This window comes from Nelumbo nucifera, chromosome 3 (assembly GCF_055504915.1).
Source record: "Nelumbo nucifera cultivar China Antique chromosome 3, China Antique-T2T, whole genome shotgun sequence".
In the NCBI taxonomy this organism is placed as follows: Eukaryota; Viridiplantae; Streptophyta; class Magnoliopsida; order Proteales; family Nelumbonaceae; genus Nelumbo; species Nelumbo nucifera.
Window position 1 is genome coordinate 93,940,928 of NC_142651.1, and position 11,732 is coordinate 93,952,659.

Consider the following 11,732-nt stretch of genomic DNA (forward strand, 5'->3'; position numbering starts at 1 on the left):
ACCCGATTTTGTCTTGCTTTTGAAGAAATTGGCCCAGGAGTATGGATACGAACAAAAGGGCATTGTTTCTGAGCTCAGCCCATTCTCTTGAAGCATGGCTCGAGCAGATGGAGGAGATGGGAACCTCTCCTTCTACAATTGTGATTGGTGAGTAGAGGACTTCAAAGATTGGGTGATGACCAGGAGCCTGTCAATAAAAGAAATTAAAGGAGCAGAATGTTAACAAAAGCAATTGAAAAACAGAGAACCCAGGACTTAGATAAGAGAAATATGTTTTCCTCTATATTATTCAGAAGTCTTGAACCCAATAAATAAACAAATTCATAACAAAAAATGCATGTAAATAGGACTCCAAACAAACCCACATGAGACTACAACTAGAAACATAAATGTGTAGAAAACAATTAATATTATCTTAACAATCCCTCCCTTAAACTAAACACGGTAATGCTTCAGTTTACTTGTGCAGCAGCAACATCAACATTCTTCAAAGTGCAAACACCCATCAACCTTCTCAAAATTTGGAAGGGAGAAATTTTGAGAGACTTAGTAAATATATCAGCCAATTGTTCATCACTTTTGCAATACTTCAGATCAGTGGTGCCATCACTGCTGAGATCTCTTAGAAAATAGTATTTCACACTTATATGCTTGCTTCTTCCATGTAACATAGGATTTTTGGACAACTTGATGGTTGCTTGAATTTCAACTCTTCAAGAATTCTCGTTAGCCAAATCGCTTGACAAGCACAAGATGTTGCAGCAACAAATTCAGCTTCTATGCTTGACAAGGTGACAATCGATTGCTTCTTGGATGACCATGAAATAGCACCTGTCCCAAACATAAAAACATAACCCGAAGTACTCTTCCTATCATCTTGGTCTCCTGCATAATCGTTGTCAGTAAATCCCAGCAAATTAGACTTTGCACCCCTTTTGTAAAATAGGCCAAGAATTTTGTGCCGCCAAAGCAACCACCAATCTGATTGTGTCATGTCTTGCAACCGGAGAGAAAACTTTTGTATAGTCAATCCCATATTGTTGCTTGTATCCCTTGGCAACCAAGCGTGCCTTGTACTTGTCAACTTCACCATTTTCTTTCAACTTTATTTTGTAGAACCACTTTACACCAATAGTTTTGTGTCCTTTCGGAAGGTCAGATAGTTCCCATGTATCATTTCTTTCAATGGTATCAATTTCATCATCCATCGCTTTTCGCCATTTTTCTTCTTTAACAACACTCTCAAAAGTTGTAGGATCACAATCTAAAAATAAAGCAAAGTGAGTAATTGGTTCTTGAATTCCAATTACCTCATAATCTTCCATCCAAGCAGGCCTTCTTCTAACACGACGAAGAGATTGAGCTTCTTCTTCATTGACTTCAGTGTCTGTTTGCGAAGTTTCAGTGGTTGTTGGGGTTGTACTTGATGAATTTTCATGCATACAAGGTGCTGAAATTTCTTCCTGCTCATCATTGTTGTCATAAAGGACTTGGGTAGGTTGTTGCCTATTCCAATCCAAGTGTTCTCTTCATCAAAAACAACATCCTAGCTGGTCACAATTTTCTTTGTCAGTGGATTGAATAATTTATATGCCTTGGATGCTTCACTTACACCAAGAAAGACACATTTTTTTCAATCTTGTCATCAAGTTTCTTCCTTTTCTCATCCGAGACATGAGCATAAGTGATGCATCCAAAGATTCTAAAATGATCCACAACTAGTTTTCTCCTACTCCAAGCCTCTTCTGGTGTCATATTTTGAACAACAAAAGTTGGACTTCTGTTCAAAACATAAATGCTCCAGTTTACTACTTCTGGCCAAAAAGTCTTTGGAACTCTTTCTCTTGCCAATAAGCTTCTCACCATGTTGAGAATGGTTATATTTTTCCTCTCCAATACACCATTTTGTTGTGATGTATACACAGTTGTAAGCTCTCTTTGAATGCCATGCTCTGAACAAAAAATTTCAAATTCTTTTGAGCAATATTCACCAGCACGATCTGTATGAAAGCTCTTAATGGTCTTTCCTACTTCATTTTCCATACGTGCTTTGAAGTTTTTAAATGTAGATAAAGCTTCTGATTTTTCCTGTAAAAAATAAACCCAAGTTTTTCTTGAAAAATCATCAATAAAGGTAATAAAATATCTTTTACCTCCATTAGAAGATGAGTTTATTGGTCCACAAATGTCCGAGTGCACCAACTCCAAAACATCCTTTGCTCTCCATGACTTTCCTTTGGGAAATTGAGAACGATGTTGTTTGCTAACAACACATTCTTCACAGACTTGAGAAGGGGTAGTAATTTCTGGAAGGCCTGTGACCATATTCTTCTGTTGAAGGGTCTTCAATCCACCAAAGCTCAAGTGACCATAACGAAAATGCCACAACCATGAAGGATCTTTTATTTCATCCATCAAACAAGATTGAATACTTTCAATCTTTAATGGAAACAATCTGTTTGAACTCATTTGAACAACTGCAATAGCACCTCTAACAGGGTCATAAATTTCACAAAGACCCTTTTTAATAGTGATAACATAACCCTTTTCTTGTAACTAACCGACACTCAATAAGTTACTTTTCAGGTCAGGAACATACAACACATTAGAGATTGTTTCCACAAGACCATTCTTGGTTCTTATCTTAATATCACATTTTCCCATCACTTTCACATTAGAACTATCACCAAAACTCACAGTAGAATGAAAATCTTCATTTAAATAAGAAAAGGAAGACTTACTTCCACTCATGTGGTTACTGCATCCTGTATCCACATACCAGATTTCTGACTCGGGTTCCTTTCCGTCTTGAACAACCATCAACAATATTTTTGCCTCCTTTTTCTCGATAAAATTTGAAGTCTCTTCCTTTTCTCTGTCATTAGGTAACTTAGTGTAATATTCAGAACGATAATGACCGAATTTATGACATCGAAAACACTCTATTTTGGATTTGGCAGATTGTTGATCCTGTCCTCTGCCTCTACCTTTGAGAGTGATCATCATTGCCACCCCTTCATCTGCCTCTGCCTCTGCCTCTACCTCTACCTCTACCTCTAGAATTTGAGGAAGAAACAGGGGTAGAAGTTTTTAAAGTTTGCTCCTCTGTAGTTGAATCTCAATTCATGTTCTGTTCATGGACCAGCAGAGAACTTTGGAGTTCATCAAGGGAGAGTGTGTCTACATCCTTGGATTCTTCAATTGAACAAACAACATAATTGAACTAGGGTGCCATGGACCGCAATATCTTCTCAACAATGACAACATCTTCCATTTTTTCACCATGGAACCGCATTTTATTTAATAGTCATGATCTTTACAAAATAGCTGGTTACAAATTCACTATTCTTCATCTGTAGAACCTCAAATTCCTTTCTCAAGGCCTGAAGTTGTGCATGCTTCGTTTTAGAAGAGCCTTGATATTTCTTCTTCATTGAATCCCAAATATCCTTGGAACTTTCTTTTTCGCCTTCAGATCTTTCAACTTCAGTCCCTCCAACTCCTTGTGTTGAGTGTTTGTGAATTCTGCTCCAGCCGTAGGTGTTGCTACACTAGTTTCAACAACATGCCAGTACTCTTTAGACTGCAACAAATTCTCCATCAGCATGCTCCAATGATCATAATGGCCATCAAAACGTGGAATGGCTGGTTGAACAAAATTTTCAGAAGCCATTTTGAAAGGCTCTGATATCACTGTCAATAAAAGAAATTAAAGGAGCAGACTATTAACAAAATCAATTGAAAATAGAGAACCCAGGACATAGATAAGAGAAATATGTTTTCCTCTATATTATTTAGAAGTCTTGAACCCAATAAATAGACAATTTCATAACAGAAGATGCATGTAAATAGGACTCCAAACAAACTCACGTTCTGCACAATTACTTTAACTATGGACTCTAAACAAACCCATATTCAAATATTATAACTAATCTCCTAAAGTCTAGGACACATTAACTGAGACTGCAACTAGAAACATAAACGTGCAGAAAACAATTAATATTATCTTAACAGAGCCTAGGGCTGAACTTGATCTAGATGAATGGTTTGCGGGGAAGACTGGCGTTCACTCCCAAACAAGCTCATGGAAGTAGCTCTTTACCCACCAAGCCTTGACCACGTCTAAGGACCTGGTCAAACCAACCTTGGCTTTGGACATTGAAAAAGATTTGGGTGTTATTATAGGCAAGCAAAATGGTTCAGATCGTACAAGAGAACAATTAATCAAGTCCTGACATTGGCGGCATTCCTGATTAGCCACATCGGTGTTTTCCGCACAATGCAGGTTTGTCAAGTTTGACGCCATGTTTGATGGTACCAATGGCTATTTCGTTCATCCGGTGACAACTCATACAATGGTTTGGCTTTGGTTTTTATTTTAAATTTGAACCAAAATAAAGGGCAAATTTGACATTTTCATTTTTTCCATTAGCATTTAATGATGATGACAATTGTCAGAGACAGTAGGGATACTTTAAGACAATATATGAACAGTAAGGGTAGAATTTGTCAATTAGCTAAATAGTAAGGATAGTTTAAGAAATTTGCCATTTTTTCTTGAAGAGGGAGAGTAAAGAAAGAACAGGTTCCACAGGTAACCCTGGAACCGACCTTCATAGGGTAGATTCTGATTCCAAAATCTTGGAACTAACCCCTATAGGGTAGTTCTAAGTTTTACCGTGGAATCGAACCGAATTGACCCATGCTCACCCCTACTCACAAACATAGGGTTCCTTGGATGTTTTGAAAAGTTATGATGAGTTTAAGAGAACTGGTAAAAAGTCATGGTGGGTTTTAGACAATTTTCCTATTATATTTATATAAAGTTTTATGCAATGTTGAGATAACTAGACTGGCCATAAACCCATGAAAAAGGTAAAGGTTCATGGGTTAAAGGTTCAATTAGTGTTAAACTAGAGGTCAAACCATGCTGATATAATAAATAAAATTCAAAAAATATTAATATAAAGAAAAACTAATCCAATATAACAACAATACTTTAAACTTTCAAAGTTTAACACAATACATAATCCAACAAACCTATATTCAAAACAAAATTCAGAAATTAAAATTTTATTTCTTTCACTTTTCAGACTTTCAACGGCATAGGCTAACCTACGAGGCTACAACAATTTATGTGATTGTGCCCGAGTTTAGAAGAATGAATAATACTAGTATCAAATTGAAGCAAGCTTGTAAATATTAAACAAAACTAATTAGGTCATGTTTGGGAGTGCTTATGTTAAAAATAAGTGCTCATTTGAATAAGCACTTCTTTGCATTTGGCACCTAGTTTTTTCAAGTGCTTATTTTAAAAAATAATTATTTCATATTTAGCGTTTGGTGGTCTTTTTCTCCAATAATCATTTAAACGAGCACTTGTGACTCTTTTGTCCTTCATTTTTTTTTCAAATTTTCAAAATATCCAATTCAAAGTGAATGAATAAAAGTACTTTGGTAGAAGTGCTTTTATAAAAGTAGTTTTGTAAACGTGCTTTCATAAAAATACTTTGACAAAAGCACTTTTATTGAAGTACTTTTATAAAAGTGATTTGATAAAAGTATTTTTATAAAAGTACTTTCATAAAGTGTTTCCATAAAAGTGCTTTTATAAAAATACTTTCATAAAAGTGATTTTATAAAAATACTTTTGTAAATTGCTTTCATAAAAAGGTATACTTGGTATTCTAAAAATTTATCGGAGATAATTGTAAAAGAAAAGAAGGGCAAATTTCTTACTTTTACTGTTTATGTTTATATTTTGTATTGAATTACCCTTACTTTTTCTAACAATTAACATCATCCTTAAATACCACCTTTATTGTTTATCAAATTTTCAAAATAAAACACAACTGATAAAAATTTTCAAGAATAGGAAGCAAACCGTTGCTCCTTCTTCGTCTCTATTTCTGTCTCTATCACCGCCTCCGTCTGTTTTCCGTCTTTGTCTCTATTTTTATGTCCGTCTCCACCTCCGCCTGCATCCTTCTTGCCGTCTCCCTCACCTGAGTCAAACGGCATCCCAAAATGGAAATCAGAATCTCAGAATATTAGAATGGAACCAGCACCAGAAATCTGATGCGGCACAGCGATCATGTAAGCTTGGACAGGACCCTTCAAACCCAAAGAAATACATACGCACTTTTAATAATGCAAATTTGCAGACTTGATTGTAGTATGTCCAATCCTTGTCGCCTTCATCATCTTCATACAAGATCCCTGGGCGTTCACCATTTTTAGTCCCTGTCCTCTGCATGATGGCAGAAATAAGCTCATCAAATTTCTCTGTAGCAGAATTAAATCTATGAATACAACCCGATTGTATCCTACGCAAAAGTATTCCCAAAACCAAGAGATGGATAGTATTTTCCAGGATCTCCACTTTCGGACGCCATTAGTGCAGAAAATTCACTGTGAATGTCATACTAATCATCTGGTGGCTTAAGGGTAAGTGCAGAATCCCAGAATTTCTGCATCATTGTTCTTACCACATCATTGACAGCTCCAGAGCCCCCCTCAACCATGGAAATTGCTGCATGAGTTATCTGCAGGACGTCGAGACAAGCAGCAAAACATCCTTCTCAACCGAACCGAATTGAGAAAACCAAACCTCAAAATGCGGTTAATCGAATCGATTAGTTCGTGATTTTTGAAAAACCGAAAGATCACTTTGATTTTCGATTAACTTACAAAATGATCAACGGTTAACTGAACCGACGAATATATATATATATATCACATATTTTCTATATATTATATATAAATATATACTTATATTATATTTATAATGATCTATTTATAAATATATTATATATTTTTTTAAATATTTATAATACACTATATATCATTTATTATTTATAATATATTATTATACATATATTTGTATAATATATATTATAAATATAAAAAACTGAAAAACCGAAGAATTGAATTGGTCAAAAATTGAAACCAACGGATCGATTAACCAGTGGTACCGGTTCGATTTTGGTTTGAAGAATTGGAAAAATTGGTGCCACCAGTTTGGTTTACGAAAAAGTGCTATGGTTTGGTTAACCGAACAGTGGACACCCCTAAAGTCCAGTCCTGAACAAGCCCAAAATGAAAAAGGGAATTTTCAACTGTGAAAGGGTACTTGTCACTCACTTGGTGAAGAGGCTTTTGACAATTATCTGAAAATTTAAAGATAATTTAAGACAATATGTAAATAGTAAGAATACAGTTAGTCAATTTCATAAAAGTAGGAATAGTCTATGAAATTTGCCCAAGAAAAAATTTGAATAAGGACCATTTAAAAAAGGGTTTTTTACGAAAAAAAAATAATAAAGTTAGTTGAATCGACAAAATTACCCTCCCCAATTCCTATTTTTCTCTCTCTCTCTTTTTATTTCTTCTTCTTCTTCCCCATCGGTACCATCAAACATGATGACCAAAATCTTTCCATATGAGCAAGTTTGTTTTGAATTTGAGAAATGAGAGGCAAACAATTCTGTGTCGAATCATTAAGGGGCTGTTTGGCATTATTGCCATTTCCTGGAGCAACGATGCCACATCAGCACTATATTAGAAAAAATGGTGCTTCAGGAAACGAGCATTTATTTGGAACTGTTTTTCCATAAAAAACGGTTCTCCAAGCCACGCCTCAGAAATCGGGAAGCCATGGATTGGAGCAACGCCAAATTTGGTGTTTCCTGGAGCTGCAACTCATTGCTGCCAATAGGGCTGTGATGTGGCACTAGATAATGGGTATCATTGCTGAAAACGTTTCCTAGATCAATGGTACCAAACAGAAAAAGTTGATGTTGCTCCGGGAAACATCTTACCTAGCAGCAATGATTCCAAACAAAAAGAAATGCACTGTTTTTTGAGAAAACGGTGCTCCAAACCACACATCAGCAGCATTGTTTTATAAGAAAACGGTATTGCAACTACAGCATTGATGCCAAACATATACTAAAACAGAGCATACTTCACATAGGATTTTGCCAAGTCGTGAACTAGGAATAATTGGAAATTCCTTCAACACTGATTCTAATGTGTTCCCGTCCATCAAATATATATTCTAATCATGAACTGGTGAAGCAATATTCATTCACCACCATGAACTGGTTATAATAATACTTGTCAAACTCCACTTGAGCAGTTGAGCCCTAATGTCTTGGGCAGTTGCTTCCCAGCTTACATCCATGGCTCTAGTGCTGCCACATCATTAAACACTAAGGCTGTGTTTGGTTTGAAGGAAAAAGTAGGGAAAGGAAGGGAAAGGTAGGAAATGTTTACAAACCTTGTATAGGCTTTCCTACCTTTCCCTTCCTTTCCCTACCTTTTCCTTCAAGCCAAACATAGTCTAAATGTGAAATTGGTTTGAATAAAAATAACTAGAGGTGTAAAGTGAGTCATGCCAGGCTGGCATGGCATGACCCATGGGAGGCCCGTGCAAAGTGTAGGCCGTGTTGTGCTGGCCTAGGGGGTGTCATGGGCCGTGCCGTAGGCCAAGCTGTCCCATGGGTCGAGCCTTGGGCCAAGTCGGGTTGTGCATTGGGCCAAAGCTATTTATTTAAAAAAATTGACAAAAAAACTTAAAATTTTAATTTTATATGAATTTTGTGTATACTATTGCTTATATATACAATAATTAAATAAATTAGTATAATAAAATTAAAAAAAATATTTATTTTATTAATATATTATATGTTACATATTATTATATAATTATAATTTATATAATATTATATAAATATATATAGGTTGTGCCTCGGGTTGTGTTGGGCCGGGCTACGAGCTGGGCCCACTCGGTCGTGTTGTGTCGAGCCAGTTCGTTGACCTAAAACCCCAGGCCCAGCATGGTCCGCATGATCGTGTTGGGCCTGGCACGGCCCGCATGATGTACCGAGCCTGGCATGGCCTACGGACCATCATGCCGGGCCATGCCAGACCGGTCCAAGTTTGTGTCGGGCCACGGGCCACACAGCCTGATTTACACCTCTATGAATAACCACGCATGAAAAATGGTATGTCATCCACTCCCATATCCTCACAACACCCAAATTCGTCTAAAGAAGACCCACAATGCACATATGAATACACTTAGTAACACGATGCCTAGTTTGGTGGTCACCGTATCAAATGGTAAAAAATTAGGAGTCAAGACGCTAGTTCAAAATTCTGATGGCCATTTTGCTACAAGGAAGAAGAAGGTGGGTGGGGGGATAGACGAAGGGGCAACGACCGGATTGGTTCAGTGGTCGCCATGTTTTATGGTGCCAATGGGGAAGAAGAAGAAGAAATAGAATGGTAGAAAGGAAGAGAAAAATCAAAATTGGGGAGGGTAATTTTGTCCATAAAAGTTGACTTTTTTCCAGCTCACTAACATATCTGATTTTATCGATTCAACCAACATTATTAATTTTTTTTTTGTAAAAACCCTTTAAAAAGGATAAATTTCTTAAACTACCTTTATGGTTTAACAAATTGACTAAGTATACCCTTATTATTTGAAAATTGACTGAGGCCTATTGTTTCTCACAATTGACTAACTCTATTCTTACCGTTTACTTCCATCAAAACTCATGCAAAATGCCTAAATTGCCCTGCGGCTTAAAAAATACAGAGCTTTAAGACAACCCTGTAACTCCCACCAATGGGTGGAGTTACAGGGTAGTGCTGCCGAAGTCGCCTAGAGGAAAAAGAGAGAGAGAGAGATTGGAGTTCAAAAGCAAATACTGCCGACGTCACCCATAGGAAGAATAGAGAGATAAAGATAGATTGGGCTTCAGAGAGGTTGTCATCACCCAAAGGAAGAAGAGAGAGAAAGAAAGGTTGGAGTTCAAAGGGGTTGCCTCCCATCATCGCCCAAAGGAAGAAGAGAGAGAGAGAGAAAGATCGGACTTCAAAGGGGTTACCACCGCCATTGCCCAGAGGAAGAAGAGAGAGAGAAAGATCGGACTTCAGAGGGGGTTATTGTTGTTGTCGCCTAGAGGAAGAAGAGAGATAGAGAGAAAGAGAGATCGGACTTTAGAGGGGTTGTCACTGCTGTCGCTCAGAGGAAGAAGAGAGAGAAAGAAAGACCGGACTTCAGAGGAGTTTCCGCCGCCGTCGCCTAGAGGAATAAGAGAGAGAGAGAGAGAGAGAGAGAGAAAGAAAGATCGGACTTCCGCTGCCATCGCCCCTGTTCAGTTCGCTCATACCACTTTGGTTGTCACTGCCGTCGCCTCACTCATTCTTTGCTTCTTCAGCAGAGCACCCCCACTGTTGAAGAAGAAAGAGGATGAAGTGCTCATTGTGTGCTTGAACCCTCTTGACAAGGCAGGCCACACATTGCAAGTGAAGTTCAGAGAATAATTTTAGAGATGGTTCATAAATGTAAGGATGCATTAGCTCGGAGGAATAAACCATATCCTAGAATTTTCTTTCACCCTCCTTGTATTCATCCTTCAGTTTCAAATGAGCTTCCCAAATTTTGTCAGGTGTAGCACACCGATGATTCGTCTTTCTCATCCCATGTGCAAAGTGATTGCGAGCATGCGACATCTCAGTACACAGGACAAAGCTAATGTTTAATGTCTGAGACTGTGGCTTTGTCTTGTGCATATGGTGCAGATACAATACAATTCTCTCCGATGATTTGGTGTTGACGGAAACTGTGAGAGGAAAATAGAGGGAAGAGAGAGAGTGGTCGGAGGAGGAAGGGTGTGCCGAGTCAAGAGAAAGGGGACAAGGGTAGCATTGGGTTTTAAAAAATTTTAAACATCAGGTGATGCCATATGAGTATGGGTTTTAACGGAATATTAAACCATAACGGTAATGTTAGTCAATTTTCAAACAGTAAGGGTGCACTTAGTCAATTAGTTAAACCATAACAGAAGTTCAAGAAATTTACCCATGATTAAAGCTAAAAATTTAGATTTTAAAAAATAAATCCTTACTTTTAAAATAAGCACTTATTTAAAGCTTATTTCCCAAACACCAATAAATACTTATGTGTGGTTCCCGCCCAAATAAGTGGTTAATGACTTTCTAAGTTGCTAGTTTCTAATGAACTATTTCAGTAATTAAATATGAGGAGGGTGAGAAAGAGGAGAAGGAACCGCCTCCTCTTTCTGTTGGAGGCAATGGCAGTAAATGGCAACTTCTGTTGAAGGCAATAGCGGTGAAGAGACCACTGGCTGATGGAGGAGGGAGAGAATACCTGGAGGTGGCATGGCAGTCGACGGCGACTTCTGTTGGAGGCAATGGCGAATGGTGGAGGGTTTCGTTGAACAAGGAGGATGAGGAACATGTACTAGGGTTTTTTTTTTTTGGGGGGGGGGGTGTTGGGTCTTTTCTCTTTTGTTTTAGCCTCTTGGGACGAGGTAGTCTGAGTTTTGGTCGATTATGAATAGGATAGGGATGTCATTTGGTTTTTTTGCCTTTTTGTGATTAGGAGGGATACGAAAGGGTTGAAATAAAACCAGCTGGTTATTCAAAACTGAGACCGGGTCACCGGTTCCCAGGTTGAACTGATCGGGTGGCGGTTTTTTGCGTTTTTTGAAGAGAGCGGTTTTGGGGGCTATGCCCAAACCAGCTAGGCAGCTAGGTGTCTAGGTCACAGTATGACCGATTTGACCAGCTGGTCCATCCGGTTTTCTAAATTTTGGTTTTATGTTTGATTTAGGGCACTAATCAGGTTTTATTTGTGGTCGAGTAAGCCACTCTACTTTAAATTATATAAATTGTTTTCCCGTTTTTTCTCACTT

At 37.7% G+C, this 11,732-nt stretch overlaps 1 long non-coding RNA gene across 1 annotated transcript; it reads right to left on the reverse strand.

The window, feature by feature from the left end:
- Nucleotides 1-200: 200 nt before the first annotated feature.
- LOC104586581 (uncharacterized) lies at nt 201-6,701 on the reverse strand. Its single transcript, XR_733477.3, has 3 exons — nt 6,143-6,701; nt 5,885-6,005; nt 201-3,693 (listed from the first exon to the last, which is right to left on the reverse strand). It is a non-coding gene; the product is annotated as an uncharacterized LOC104586581 (long non-coding RNA).
- Nucleotides 6,702-11,732: the final 5,031 nt, after the last annotated feature.